Raw genomic sequence first — 12875 nt, forward strand, 5'->3', positions numbered from 1 at the left:
TCGTCGTATCATGTAGTCACGGTACTAAAACACCAGGAAACACGTTTACTCCTCGCATTAGAACATAACGCGTGCTAAAAAAACACCGGGACACTCATTCACGCCTCGCGCTAGAGAGCTTCGTGCTTCAAAGACAAGAGAATTTTACAGCAAAGCTGTATACCTCTACCCCCCAATGGTTTCATCTCCGTTGGCAAAAATTCCAAGGCGCCAGGAATACACCTATACGCTGCACGCTATATACGCCCCTCCCAGGTTTCACGTTAGTGGACATGGCCGAGGATTTTTTTTTTATTAGTGTGATCATTTGGCAATGGTTGTTGTGAATTCCCTTTGCCGAACTTGTGTGCCCTGTGTACTACTGAGCAGTATATGTGAATTCAAGCAAACTGTGTACAGTTAAGCTTTTTTTTGTTTCTTTCAGATGTATTGCACTCTGTACCTACATTGCGGCCGCAGCACAGAAGCCAATCTAAAGTTAGCGGCTAAAAAAATCAAGGAATCCCTCTGAGAGCACTCAACTATTTCGATAAACAAGCGGCTGTATTGTTGAAAGGCTGATCTGTGCTTTCTTTTTACTGATCTAGGAGTTGATTGGCTGTGCTGTTTGCAAGTCGCCCATGCGTGCATGGGTGGCGTCCCGGAACAAAGCACGCGCAAACCAAGCAGGTACCGCATATCGTTTATGCAACATAATAGCCAGCCTTAGAACAGACGCCTGCTCCTATATGGATCCTGTATAGAGGTTCCGTGCATGCAATTCATTCTGGTTCCGGTGTACTGTTTGTCCCGTTTAACCCCGGGACTCCCCTCCTACCCTCCATGTAATTTCTCCTGTACAACTACCGTCCTGCATGCCGCCCATTCTGCATTGTTCATTTCATGCAAAACTCCCACGTTTCATACGCTCATAATCTTACAGTATGTTAACAACGAAGCTGTTGTTGCTGGCCGTAATGTTCGTGGTGTGCGGCGTCATCAAACATTTGGCTCGTAGTTACTCCCTCCGTTTACCGCGAACGTGAGCACGCGTCTCACGTGCAGCCCCCGGCGTCGTCCAGGCTTGCGCGTGGCGCTCGCAAAAAATACAAAGAAAACAGTCCACGTGCGTCCGCACCTCAATAGGCAGCACAAGACAGCTCGCGCTACAGACGCCCGGTTAGCGGAGCCGGTTGCCGCCGGTTCTAGCGCGGGCTGACGCGTTCCAGTTTGGGAGAAAAACGTGAAAGCCCGTGGAAAAAAAAAAACGATCCTGCCCCGCCAGTCATGCATGAGGAAGATCACGATATAGATGGATATCATGATGACTACTGCTACGACAGTGAAATGCGATGACGGAATATGTAATAAAGCAATTTCAAACCCAATACAATGCGTGGTGGTGTGTCCTTCAGTGCTGACATAAAAATTCTCCAGCTTCACTATGGTTCATCACGCCTAGCAAGACTTAGTGCAAGCGTCGGCAATTTTTTAACAGCGAAGCTGTTTAGCAAATCGTAAGTTTTCGCGTCCGCAGTTAAAAGTACCAACAAATTGCTGAGCACGTGCACGTGAGCGCGGGGCTCGCGGCGACCACCCAGCGTCCCTGGCGCATGTTTGTCAAGCCATGCGTGCCCACTTAGGGAGATTGGCCAAGACTGTCCCCAAAAAACGTTAGCGTTCGCTGTAATCGGTAATCGGGGGAACACTTGCTGGGAACGAGAAAGACACGCCGTAGCGTACACCCCTCCAAGGTAATGTCCACTACTTATCCCTTCCAAAAATATGAAGGAAGCTCACACTTATGGAAACAACGATGGAGTAAAGGTCGTTGCGGCAGCGAAGAAGAAGCAAATCGGCTGCAATCGTGTATCTAAACCTTCGTGATAGTATAGTGAAGGTTGCGTACAGCTTCGCTGCCTTCAAATATTACGCGTTAGTGTGACCTTCCATCATTTTTAAGTCGGGCTTTATTAAAATTTACCGCTAGCTTTCCTGTGTGGTAAAAGAATGGAAACTAAAGTGAGCAGCTGAAATTGTGTGAGGCAACCTGGTGGGAAGCTCGTTTAGTAAAGGAAAGCTGGCAGGGGCAAGGCTCTGAGCACGAGGTCGCGGGTTCGATTCCCGGCCGCGGCGGCCGCTTTTCTGATGGAGGCGAAAAGCAAAAACGCCCGTGTGCACGAGATTTCGGCACACGTTAAAGATCCCCAGGTGGTCAAAATTAATCCGGAGCCCTCCACTACGGCGCGCCTCATCGCCTGCGTTGCGTCGGCGCGTTAAACCCCACAATTAATCAAATCAATCAGGGGCAAGGCTCATGCGGTGTGCAACATCCACCGCACACATATTTAATGAAAGACAGGCAAGGCGTCCATATAGAAAGGAAAATCCAATTAACGCGTTCCACGGCCTAAGCCGCCGCCGACCTTGCTGCAGAACCGGTGACCGCAGTACTTCAGCGGGGCGGTGAAAGCGATGAGGAAAGCAACGCTGTGGACGATACACGACGAGAGGCAAATGAGGTAGAGGCGAGAGGTGCATAAAAATACGAACGCTGCCAACGTTTCAGGAATTTTGGTGGCCCATGTGGGTTTGTCTCTCTTAGTGAGCCTCCGAGTTTCTGCCCAGAGGGTTCAACTTAAATTGAGGACGACTCAGCGCGCAGTGGAACGGAAGATGATAGGTGTAATATTAAGGGACAAGAACAGAACGGAGTGGGTCAGGGAAAAAAACGCGTGTTAAGGACATATTAGTAGAAATTAAGAAGAATGAACGTGCGCAGGGCATGTAAGGCGAAGGCAAGATAACCGTTGGTCATTACTGGTGACAGAGTGGATACCTAGAGAAGGCAAGCGTGGCAGGGGGCGGCAGAAAGTCAGATGGGCAGGTGAGATCAAGAAGTTTGCGGGGACGAATTGGTCGCAGGTAGCACAGGACCAGGATAATTGAAGATTAATGGGAGATGCCTTTGTTCTGCAGTGGGCGTAGATAGGCTGGTGATGATATTGATGATGTGGGTTCACCCTTTCACGGTAAAAAAGTTTAGAAATGTTGATTATTTAGTTAATATCGATTAGTACTACAAACATCGCGGCTACAGAAATCGAAAAGTTATACGTGCCAGTAAATCAATACCGGATTCTAAAGTTTACATTTACTTTTACGGGAGTTTTAAGGTGGGTATGTCTCACCTCCTGCACAACACGGGTAGAGGTGTTGAGCACACTGAAAGCGCACAGAGTTTATGGGTATTTATAGGTGAATACAAGCACATCTATCTTTGAGTATTATATCCCGAAGTGTGTGGGTGTTTTACTATCAGAGCAACCTACCATAGGATTCACTGAAATCAGTTTTGTGTACAGAACCCCAGGAAGGAGCACCCGCGCCGAAAATTGGACCATCGCTTGACCATTGCCCTAACTGCTTTCGGAGTGTTAAATAAACTAAGCAAGAGTGGAAAGCATGCGGCGCACACTGCCCGAATCTCTATTTTTAAAAGTGCAAAGCGCTTTATGGGATCGCCTTGTCGTCGTAGGTCGCTAACGGTTGATGCGACTGCCAAAATCAGGCGGCGCAGCGAGATAACGGACCCAAGTAAAGCCTTCTGTACCGGGGTCAGGGAGTCACGGTGAGGCTTCGAAAACCACGCGGTTTAAATAGTCATAACCGTTCCGTTCGAACTGTGACGTCACAGCCAACTCGCTAGCAGCGGTGCGCGCCAGCTTCTGCATTCAACGTACTTCATTTCGAACGTATCGTCCGCACGCTTTTCCCTCGTGCATCCAAGGCCAGCGGAACATCCGGAGAACCCCTGCACACCAAGGCATTACCTGGAAACGACTCAAGGCTCCGGAAAAAGCTTCGGAAGCAAGAGCAATCGGGTAAGCCTAACCCACCGCTTCAAATTTTCAAGACCTCCAAACAAGACAACAACTGCCGGGAGGATGGTGTGTTAGGTCCTAATCGACTCACGAACATTTTCGGTGACATCGACGAGCCAATATCCGCCAAAATAGGCCCAAAAAGGACATAAAAGCCGTCTTACCATTCTCGGCCGACTGGACCCTGGGCGCAGCCATTACGGACAATGTAAACAAACACATAGTTGCCGGAGGAGAGCCAGGTGGGCTCCGAATTTAAACGAAAGTCTCCAGAAGGGTAAAACGAAACCGAGCCGAAAATTCAAACAGCTATCTGAACAAAAAAAAAAAAAAAACTAATAAAAGCTCGCTCCCACGCTTCAAAGTCGCTTTCGCATTGTGAGGCCTAATACGGAAGTGTAGCGCTCGCGAAGGAGACTCGTGGATACGGAAAATGTAGAAACATGCGAAAGCAAGTGGGAGATCCCCAGTAGTGAAAGGATGAAAAAAACAACGCAGAAAGAAACAATCTGCAGACCCAACAAAAAAAGTGAAACCAAGCCAACTTCCACCAACGGCAATGAAAGAGCCTCATCAGAACGCGACAGGTGGCAAAATGATGGCTCACAGCTAAGCAACAAGGGCTCAAGCGCTCCTCCTGAACCTTCGAGCATGAGTAATTCAAACAAAAGAGTTGAGACTAAAGAAAGCGGTGAAGACCACCAACGAAGTCTCCACGAACCAAAATCGCCGGATGGAACTGATATAGCTGAAGATTTCCCCGCTCTACCCGCCAGAGAACACACTACATCGGAGATTCCGATCTGTGATGACAGCAGTGGCCTGCTAACAAAAATAACCAGCTGTGATGAACGTTTCATGAGCGCACTCATGGAAATCGCGACGTTTACTAAAAATGTGAAAGGTCTGAAGCAAGGAGTCGACACACTGCTCAAAGAGTTCATCCAAATGAAGGAGCTCACATTAAAAGCATCTCACGACGTGCAGCGATTTAGAGGAGAGATCTCAGGCATGGAAAAGGCTATCAGCAAACACAACCGAGGAGGTCTTGATTATGCAAGAACTGTTCAAGGAAGTGAAGTGAAAGAACCAACCAACGACAAAGACCCAATACAAACAAGAACCAACCAGCCGCCACCTCGCGCTGCGCTAGTGGTGACGTCACCCACATTAAAAGGAACAAAGATAGCTGAAATACTCCAAAAACACATTGACCCAGGAAAAATCGGCCTAACAGAAGTCTCCCTTCGACAAGGAAGAGAAGGCGTCGTAGTGACCTCGACGCCAAAGGAAGGACTGAAGAAACTGTCTGAAGAAATCGCGAAAAATCTAGCAACCCACCAAATACAAACAAGGGAACACAAGACAAAACTTCCCCAGGTTAAGGTAATAGGTATCCAAGACGACGTTTCAGTCGAAGACATTCCGACAGTCTTAGTAAACCAGAATAGACTATCCTGCGACCCCGACGACATCCAAGTTCTCAACCATTGGAAGGGAAATAATGGCACAACAGCCGTTCTGTCAACAAAACTGCCGGCTTATGAGAGCATCGTTTTTAAAGAAAGACTCTACATCGGATGGACAAGCTGCAGGTACTTCAACAACGTTTTCCTCCCAAGATGTAAGCGTTGTGCCAGCTACGGCCACTCCGAAAAACACTGCGACATCAACAGGAGACCACGATGCGCCAAATGTGGGGGAAACCACTACTACCAGAACTGCGGTAGTGTAGAACCTCATTGTTGCATCTGTGCAGAAGAGAGCCATGGAATGGTTGAGAAGGTCGACATAAGGCACTCAATGATGGAGAACACATGCCCGACGTACATTCAGAGGCAGCGACAAGAACAAGAGGCGATTCTCTTCCGATTGAATTGAGCCGACTGGTGTAGCTCTGCTTTGACAACGCAAGCGGCAAGTAATTGAACATTTAGCGAAGTTCAGTGTTGCGTGAAGTGGACTAAGTTGGACGCTCTAAAATTGTGAGTTGCTATGGATAGGTCAACGCAATTACACTCTCATCACTACAACACTCACAACACACACATAACAGTTTTGCGAAGAAGTGCTCGGACCAGTGAAAAATCTCGCAGCCACAGTCATCACTACAAATTATCCAAGTTAATTTGGCAAGGTGTGCCAAAGAGAACGAGGCGTTAAGTTTCTACCATAACGAAAATCATAATCACATCTCAGCAATACAGGAACCTTATCATGTTGAAAGAAAGGTTATAGGTTTTCCCATCCGACATCTAGTCATAGCACACAAAAATAACCCCAAAGTCGCTCTAGTAAATCATTCTCCAGATGTAAAAATATTCCCGCTCATAATCGACCAAAAAATAATGGCGGCGAAGGTAAACTGGGAAGAAAAGGAATTCATTATAATTAATTGCTACGCCCCTCCCAGAGACGATTTCGAAAACACGTTAAACCGATTAGAACTCTTCTTTCAATATTTTTCTACAGACCACGTAGTACTACTGGGTGACTTCAATGCGAAACACAGAGTATGGGGAGGAGATATAACCGATACAAAGGGTGACGATTTACTTGAACTTTCCCTTAGGCACGACCTTTATGTTATAAATAGCCCTAACTCACCTCCGACATTCGAAAACAGTATAGGTAGGAGTTGGATCGACGTAACCATTTTAGGGCAAGCGTTATTACCAGAAGTTATTCACTGGGAAGTACTCAAAGATTACAACCGCAGCGACCACAAATTTATTAGTTTACTTTTATACGATATCGTTAACAAACCCAAGTACCGTCTCACCCTAAAAGGTGAGAAACATGTCCTAGAAGATTTAAAAAAGGACACTTGGTTCGAAACCGCTAGAAACCGGATTAAAACAACAGAAGAAATCGAAAATACCGTAAAAACATTGTATGATAAAATAGAAAAATTAGTAAGTAAACATAGCAAAAAAGTTAAACCATCCCACACACAACCAAAATCGTGGTGGACAGTTGAACTTGAAATTGAGAGAAAGCGAGTAAGAGCACTACGAAGGAGGTGTCAAAAATCGCACGGAGAAATCAGGGAACAATTTAAGCGCGAGTACTATAATGAACACAAAGCTTACAATGATAGCTTAGCCACACCAAAAAGAAAAAGTTGGGAACAACTTTGTTCACAAGTTCATAAAAATCCATTCACATTACCGTATAAACGAGCCAGAGGAACAGTAAACCAACCAATCATCATTTCAAGTTTGTAAAAAGAAAGTGGAGAAAAACAAAATCAACCGAAGAAACAGCTGAACATACATTAACAGAGTTATACGACGTCGACAAGGTTTGTGACGACGAAGAAATTCTTCTTCTTGAAAGCGTAGCGATGAAGGTGTTATTACTGAAAATGAAATTAACACAGTCATTTCTGAATTACGCAGAAATTTAGCTCCTGGACCAGATGGCCTACGAGCCACTTTTGTACAATGTCTATATAATTACCAAAAATTATTCTTTCTTGATCTTTACAATGCATGTATCAAGATAGGATACATTCCATCACGGTTGGAGGAAATTAATGTAATCCTAATACCAAAATCAGGAGATAACCAAGGAGCCAACAAATACAGACCCATAGCAGTCAACTCTATACTAGGAAAAATACTTGAAAAAAATAATTAAAGACAGAATATATTACTTCTTAACCAAGAAAAAACTCCAAGGTAAAAAACAATTCGGATTTACCCATAACACGTCGGCAACCATCGCCTTAAACGAGTTAAAAAAGAAAATTGATCAAGCAAGATTAGATAAAGCGGTATGTGTTGTCATTTCTTTAGACATAAAGAACGCATTTAGCTGTATCAAATCATCGGTCATTGTAAACTTTCTAAAAAAAATCAGGGTGTCCGAGAAATCTGATCATTTCTACTCATAGCTTTTTAAAAATAGAAAAATTATCTATAACATGGAGAAATCAAGAATTCAACTTTATCTTAAGTCAGGATCTCCGCAGGGGTCACCTTTAAAGGGGCCCTGAAAGGCATTTTGAGCACACTAAATGAACTAGCGCAATCGCTAGATTGGGTCGCCAACGTCACCTGTGCCAAGTATTACTCTTTTACGCGCAGCGGAAAGCTCACACTTTTGTTGCAAAGTTTGTCGCTTTTTTCTCACCCTTTCCTTCGTGTTTTTGGACGCCGCCATCTTCACATGTCTACATCATCGATTCCCAGATGTTCGTCATGAGCTAGACATCCTGCTATTGGGCGGCTTTTTCACGCACTTCCGGCAAAGAGTCGTCTGCTTAGCGTCGGCTCGCCGGCTGATCTGCCAGCGGAGTGCCGGAGTGCTTTGACATTTTACGACAAACGAAACAAGTGTAAACAAACGCTTAACCGTTTGTATTGAATGCAACACGGCCATAACACGACGCGGATTTTATCTTACGTGAGTACGTACCATAAAGAAAGTCCCGTGGCACTTCTTTGGTGCAATCGCAGAGAACGCCCTGAGCCGAATGCCCGGGTTTGACGCGTACATTTTATTCAACTTCAAAACAATCCAGAGATGCGTTTCGAACGAATGCAACGTCACAACATGCGTTGCAAGTCTGAACCGCGATTGACAGACGATGAGTTGCCTCCTCCTGCCCGTCGTAAATTCGGCACTCACCTCACACCCGGTTTGCGGGGACGAGCAGCAAGTCACAACTCTGGCGCGCAAGCGAGAAGGCTTTTAGCCAGGCACACTGCACATACCCCATGCGAGGTTGAGTGGTACGTCGTTCGAGAAAGATAATTCAGACCATGGGAAGCACTATCCACCCGCAGAAGTACAATGTCGCATTTCATCGCGAAACGAACGCGTCCACAACACACAGGAGGCGATGCACGCACACACACACACAGCTTCGGTCGCTGCATTGGCTTAGCTGCGAGCTTCGTTCGGACAATCAGCGATGCTACGACGATACAGAGCTGCGTGAGGACGACGTGCTAATCACTTCACGTATTTAAAAACACAGGGGCAAAGAACTAGGTTCATCGGAAGCAAAAATTCTTTCCACCATTATAGTGCCTGAAATATACTGGCTAGTGTGCCGAGGGCGGGCTCCAGGCGGGCGCCGGGAGCGATGTACGCGGCCGTCTGCCGCTTGGGGCGCTGCCGTGCGGGAGTGTGCGCGTTCATCCGGCCCGAGCAGATCGCGCGGTTACCTCCGAGCTGCGTAGCAGACGGCAGTGGCAGAACTTTCCATTCCCGCTTGCGACGAAAGCGAGCGAAAGCGACGGGAATTCTGTCGCGCAACCAAAATTTGCCCCGACCATTCGACAAAAACGATCGTCGCGCGACAAAGCGACGGAATTCCTGCCGCTCTCACTCGCTTTCGTCGCAAGTGCGAACGGGCCTTTATGCGCAATCTCCGCCCCACATAAAACAAGCTCTTGCTTGTCGCCTGAGCACACGGTTGATATCTGACTACGTTACACTGTGCTTGCCAGTGTATTTAAACGATGTCACTAGGTTTGAAACGTACGCGCTCGGCGTGCAGCTTTGTAAACGCAAGCGGTTTCACATACGCACGCTATTTTGCTGCTAATAGAGTTTTAGTACAGCGTTTGTGGCCTTTGCATGCGCTAAACGCTAAATTTTTGCGTCCCGCTACGTGACACCGCGATGGGAGTTTTAGTAGAGCGTCTCATCAGTTTTGCGTAGCGACACACTAATGCATACGGCGCCATCTGTCAAATGTTTTCCGAAATGTCTCGCCGGCTGATCTGCTAGCGGAGTGCCGGAGTGTTTGGACATTTTACGACTATCCAAACAAGTGCAAACAAACGCTTTCCCGTCAGTGTTGAATGCAACACATGGGTGCAGCTTGTCAGAACACGGGTTCTCGCTGATCGAGTGCAGCGTTGGTTTGCTCTTCGCCTTCACGTTCATCGCCGCTGATAAAGCGATCCGATCCGGCGCGTTTTGTGCACGGGTTCTGTGTCGGTTGAAAATGTCTTTTTTCACATGCCGCCGGTAGTAGGAATTACAACCACCGCAAAATAACACCCGGCACCAGCGGGGCCACATCTGAGACCGCGCTTTTTGGATAAACAGTGCGCGGTGCACCAAAGGGAACGAGCGCACGATTCTCCCCACGCGGCTGCGAGTTCGCCGGCGATGCCAACTGCAGCTACGTACATCGCGAAAGGGCGAGGCCAGGCCGCACACATGCGGCCAGGTCATTCGTTCGCTTTTCCAGCCTGTGTCCATGGTGTCTACAGAGATGAAAAAGCCGAAAGAGCTGGCCCGTAGCAGACGGCAGTCTGTGGGAGCGCAATAGCGGAAATACGTCACCGCTGAGGAGCGGAGCATCATGGGAGGGGAGGCCAACAGCGAAGAAACAGTTGAAAGGAGGAGGAAATACGGCGCGACGATAATTCGCGGTTTTTGATTTACGATTTCTCAGCTAATACTCATCGCTTTAACAAAATTCTTGCAGGAGGAGATTGCTAATACATTGCTTTATTTGGTTACATGTACATCCATGCATCGGCGGAAGGCATTTCAGGACCCCTTTAAGTCCATTACTCTGGAACATAACAATTTTAGATATCCTAAACAGCAAATTTCCTAGCGATCTATATATTCAGGCTTTTGCCGATGACATAACCTTAGTAATAAGAGGCAATTCAAGAGATAATACCGAACAAAAGGCAACCGAAGTGCTCAAAATAGTAGAAAACTGGGGAATAGACAAAGAACTTACATTTTACACAACAAAATCAAAATTCACTGTAATAGGGGACAAGTACAGTAAAAGACCTCCCATTATCAAACTAGGCAACAAAAATCTTAAATTCTGTAAAAAAATTAAAATATTAGGCGTCTATATAGACAACAAGCTCAGTTTTATCCCTAAAGGAAAAAGTAAACCAAATAATAAACAGCCTAGGAAAATTTACAGCATACAACTGGGTGCTTACCAGCAAACACCTACAACAAATTTATATCAGAGCTATAGAAATAATCATAGTTTATGCCGCTCCAATTTGGTATAAAAAAGAGGTACTAATGAGAAAAAACTAAGAAGTATTCAAAGAACAAGCCTCATTAAAGTTACCAAAGCATTTAAAACAGTATCCAATCCAGCCTTAAACATCATAACTAATGTCCCACCAATTCATCTGACGATCGAAAAAGAAATCGAAACATTTAACGTACTTTTCGCCGGAAAAATGTTCACCTGGAAAAACCGCGCTTTTACGGGAGACCAAATAAGTAACAAAGTAGATATATGGCAGCTGCATCCAGCAGATAAGATATCTTTTACCTATCTTACCCAACCAATTTCGCAGACAGATTTTGTAGTATGTACAGACTGCTCGCAAGATAAAACCGACATAGGAGCAGCTTTTATAATTCTAGACAAATCCGGCAAAATAGTAGGAACCAAACAATACAAACTTCCGGAGTACAGCAATAACTTTGAGGCAGAAGGAATCGCGATTTTAAAAGCACTTGAATACCTCCAAACTAGCTTCAAAGAAGGTAGCGTACAGTTGTATACTGATAGCCTATCAACCCTAAAAGGAATTAGCAATCCAAATAATCGGAACCCAAATATATTTAGAATTAAAGAAATGCTAAACAAAATAGCAAAACAGGTCAAAGTAACGTTAACTTACATTAAAGGTCACAGTGACAATGTCGGTAACGAAATAGCGTACGAAATGGCTAAAAAAGCAGCAAAATATGGCGAAAAAATTGACTGGCCTATTTCACTACGATTTATCAAAAAAAAAACAGCTCAATATTAATCTAAGAAAACATTGGAATGTTGAGTGGCAACAAGAAGGAAATGAAAGCTACACATTCCAATGGATAAAGAATATTCACAAAATTCCGACCACTTTCCCACCAACTACTACACGTCACAGTTTATCACCGGACACGGTAGATTTCCGTTTTATTTTCATAGGTTCGCCATTACAAATAATAACATATGTAAATGTAACCTACCAGCAGACAGTTTTGACCACTATTTACAGGACTGCCCAATAACAAACAAATACAGAGAACAACCTCTTGATATCCATAGAAATCATCTCGTAAGAAGGAAACCGGAGCTAATAAAACATACAAAAACATTAAAAATTTTAGAAGAAATTACAATACTAATTAACGCTAATATTCAACAATACTAACCCCTCAAATATTTTGTCACAATTTCACTCACACGCAGAAACAAAGTCAGCGGCAAATAACGCGATAATAGCTTTTAGATCTTTTGTATTTATCATTGTTCTGTAGTGAGTCATTTTCTGCGTAATTATCTTATTAATTACCTTTTTACATTTTTTATTTTAAATCCAAACAACCATTTTCAATGTATTTAATTTGCCCGTTATACCTCGGTGGAACGGGAAGGGTTTCAGTTCATGAGCCCGTTTAATAAAGTCATAACCGTTCAAATCAACCACTGGCGCTTGTCATACATCTACTCGTTATTTTAGCGCAAAGAAAACTGCAGGTACATTTCAGGAAAAATCTGTGTATATAACGGGAAGCCCCCGTGTTCAATTAGTTAGGAACGCCCGTTGGGTCGGTTTTTACGACAGCAAAGCAAAAAAAGCAGCCGCGCAAGAAAGAAATGGCGCGTTCGAAATGACGCAGAAAGGCTCTAGCCGTGCAAAGAAAAATGGCGCGTTCGGAATAACGCAAAAAGGCTCCAGCCACGGAAAGAAAAAATTACGCGTTCGAAATGACGCAAAACAGCTCCAGCACAAGAAATTAAAGCAAGCGCAAAAAGAACAGAACTCTCACTGGCGCAGTTTCAGGAAGGAGGCGCGAGCCCTCCGAAGGCGGGAAATTTGATATGCATTTGGTGGCAGCAGTGAGCGGATAACGGCGCTGTAGCCCATTTTGGCCAATCACTGCTCTGCACTTCCGACGGCTTTCACATTGAGTGGAATGGCTTTAATTTTAAGTGCGAATGCATTTCTTAAGCGAGCCTGAAGCGTCCGCCGCCGTCCGCATAGCAACAGCTGCGGGTGCGCG

This window comes from Haemaphysalis longicornis, unplaced genomic scaffold, assembly GCF_048455015.1.
Source record: "Haemaphysalis longicornis isolate Haplotype H1 unplaced genomic scaffold, Haemaphysalis longicornis Haplotype H1 scaffold_9, whole genome shotgun sequence".
NCBI lineage: Eukaryota > Metazoa > Arthropoda > Arachnida > Ixodida > Ixodidae > Haemaphysalis > Haemaphysalis longicornis.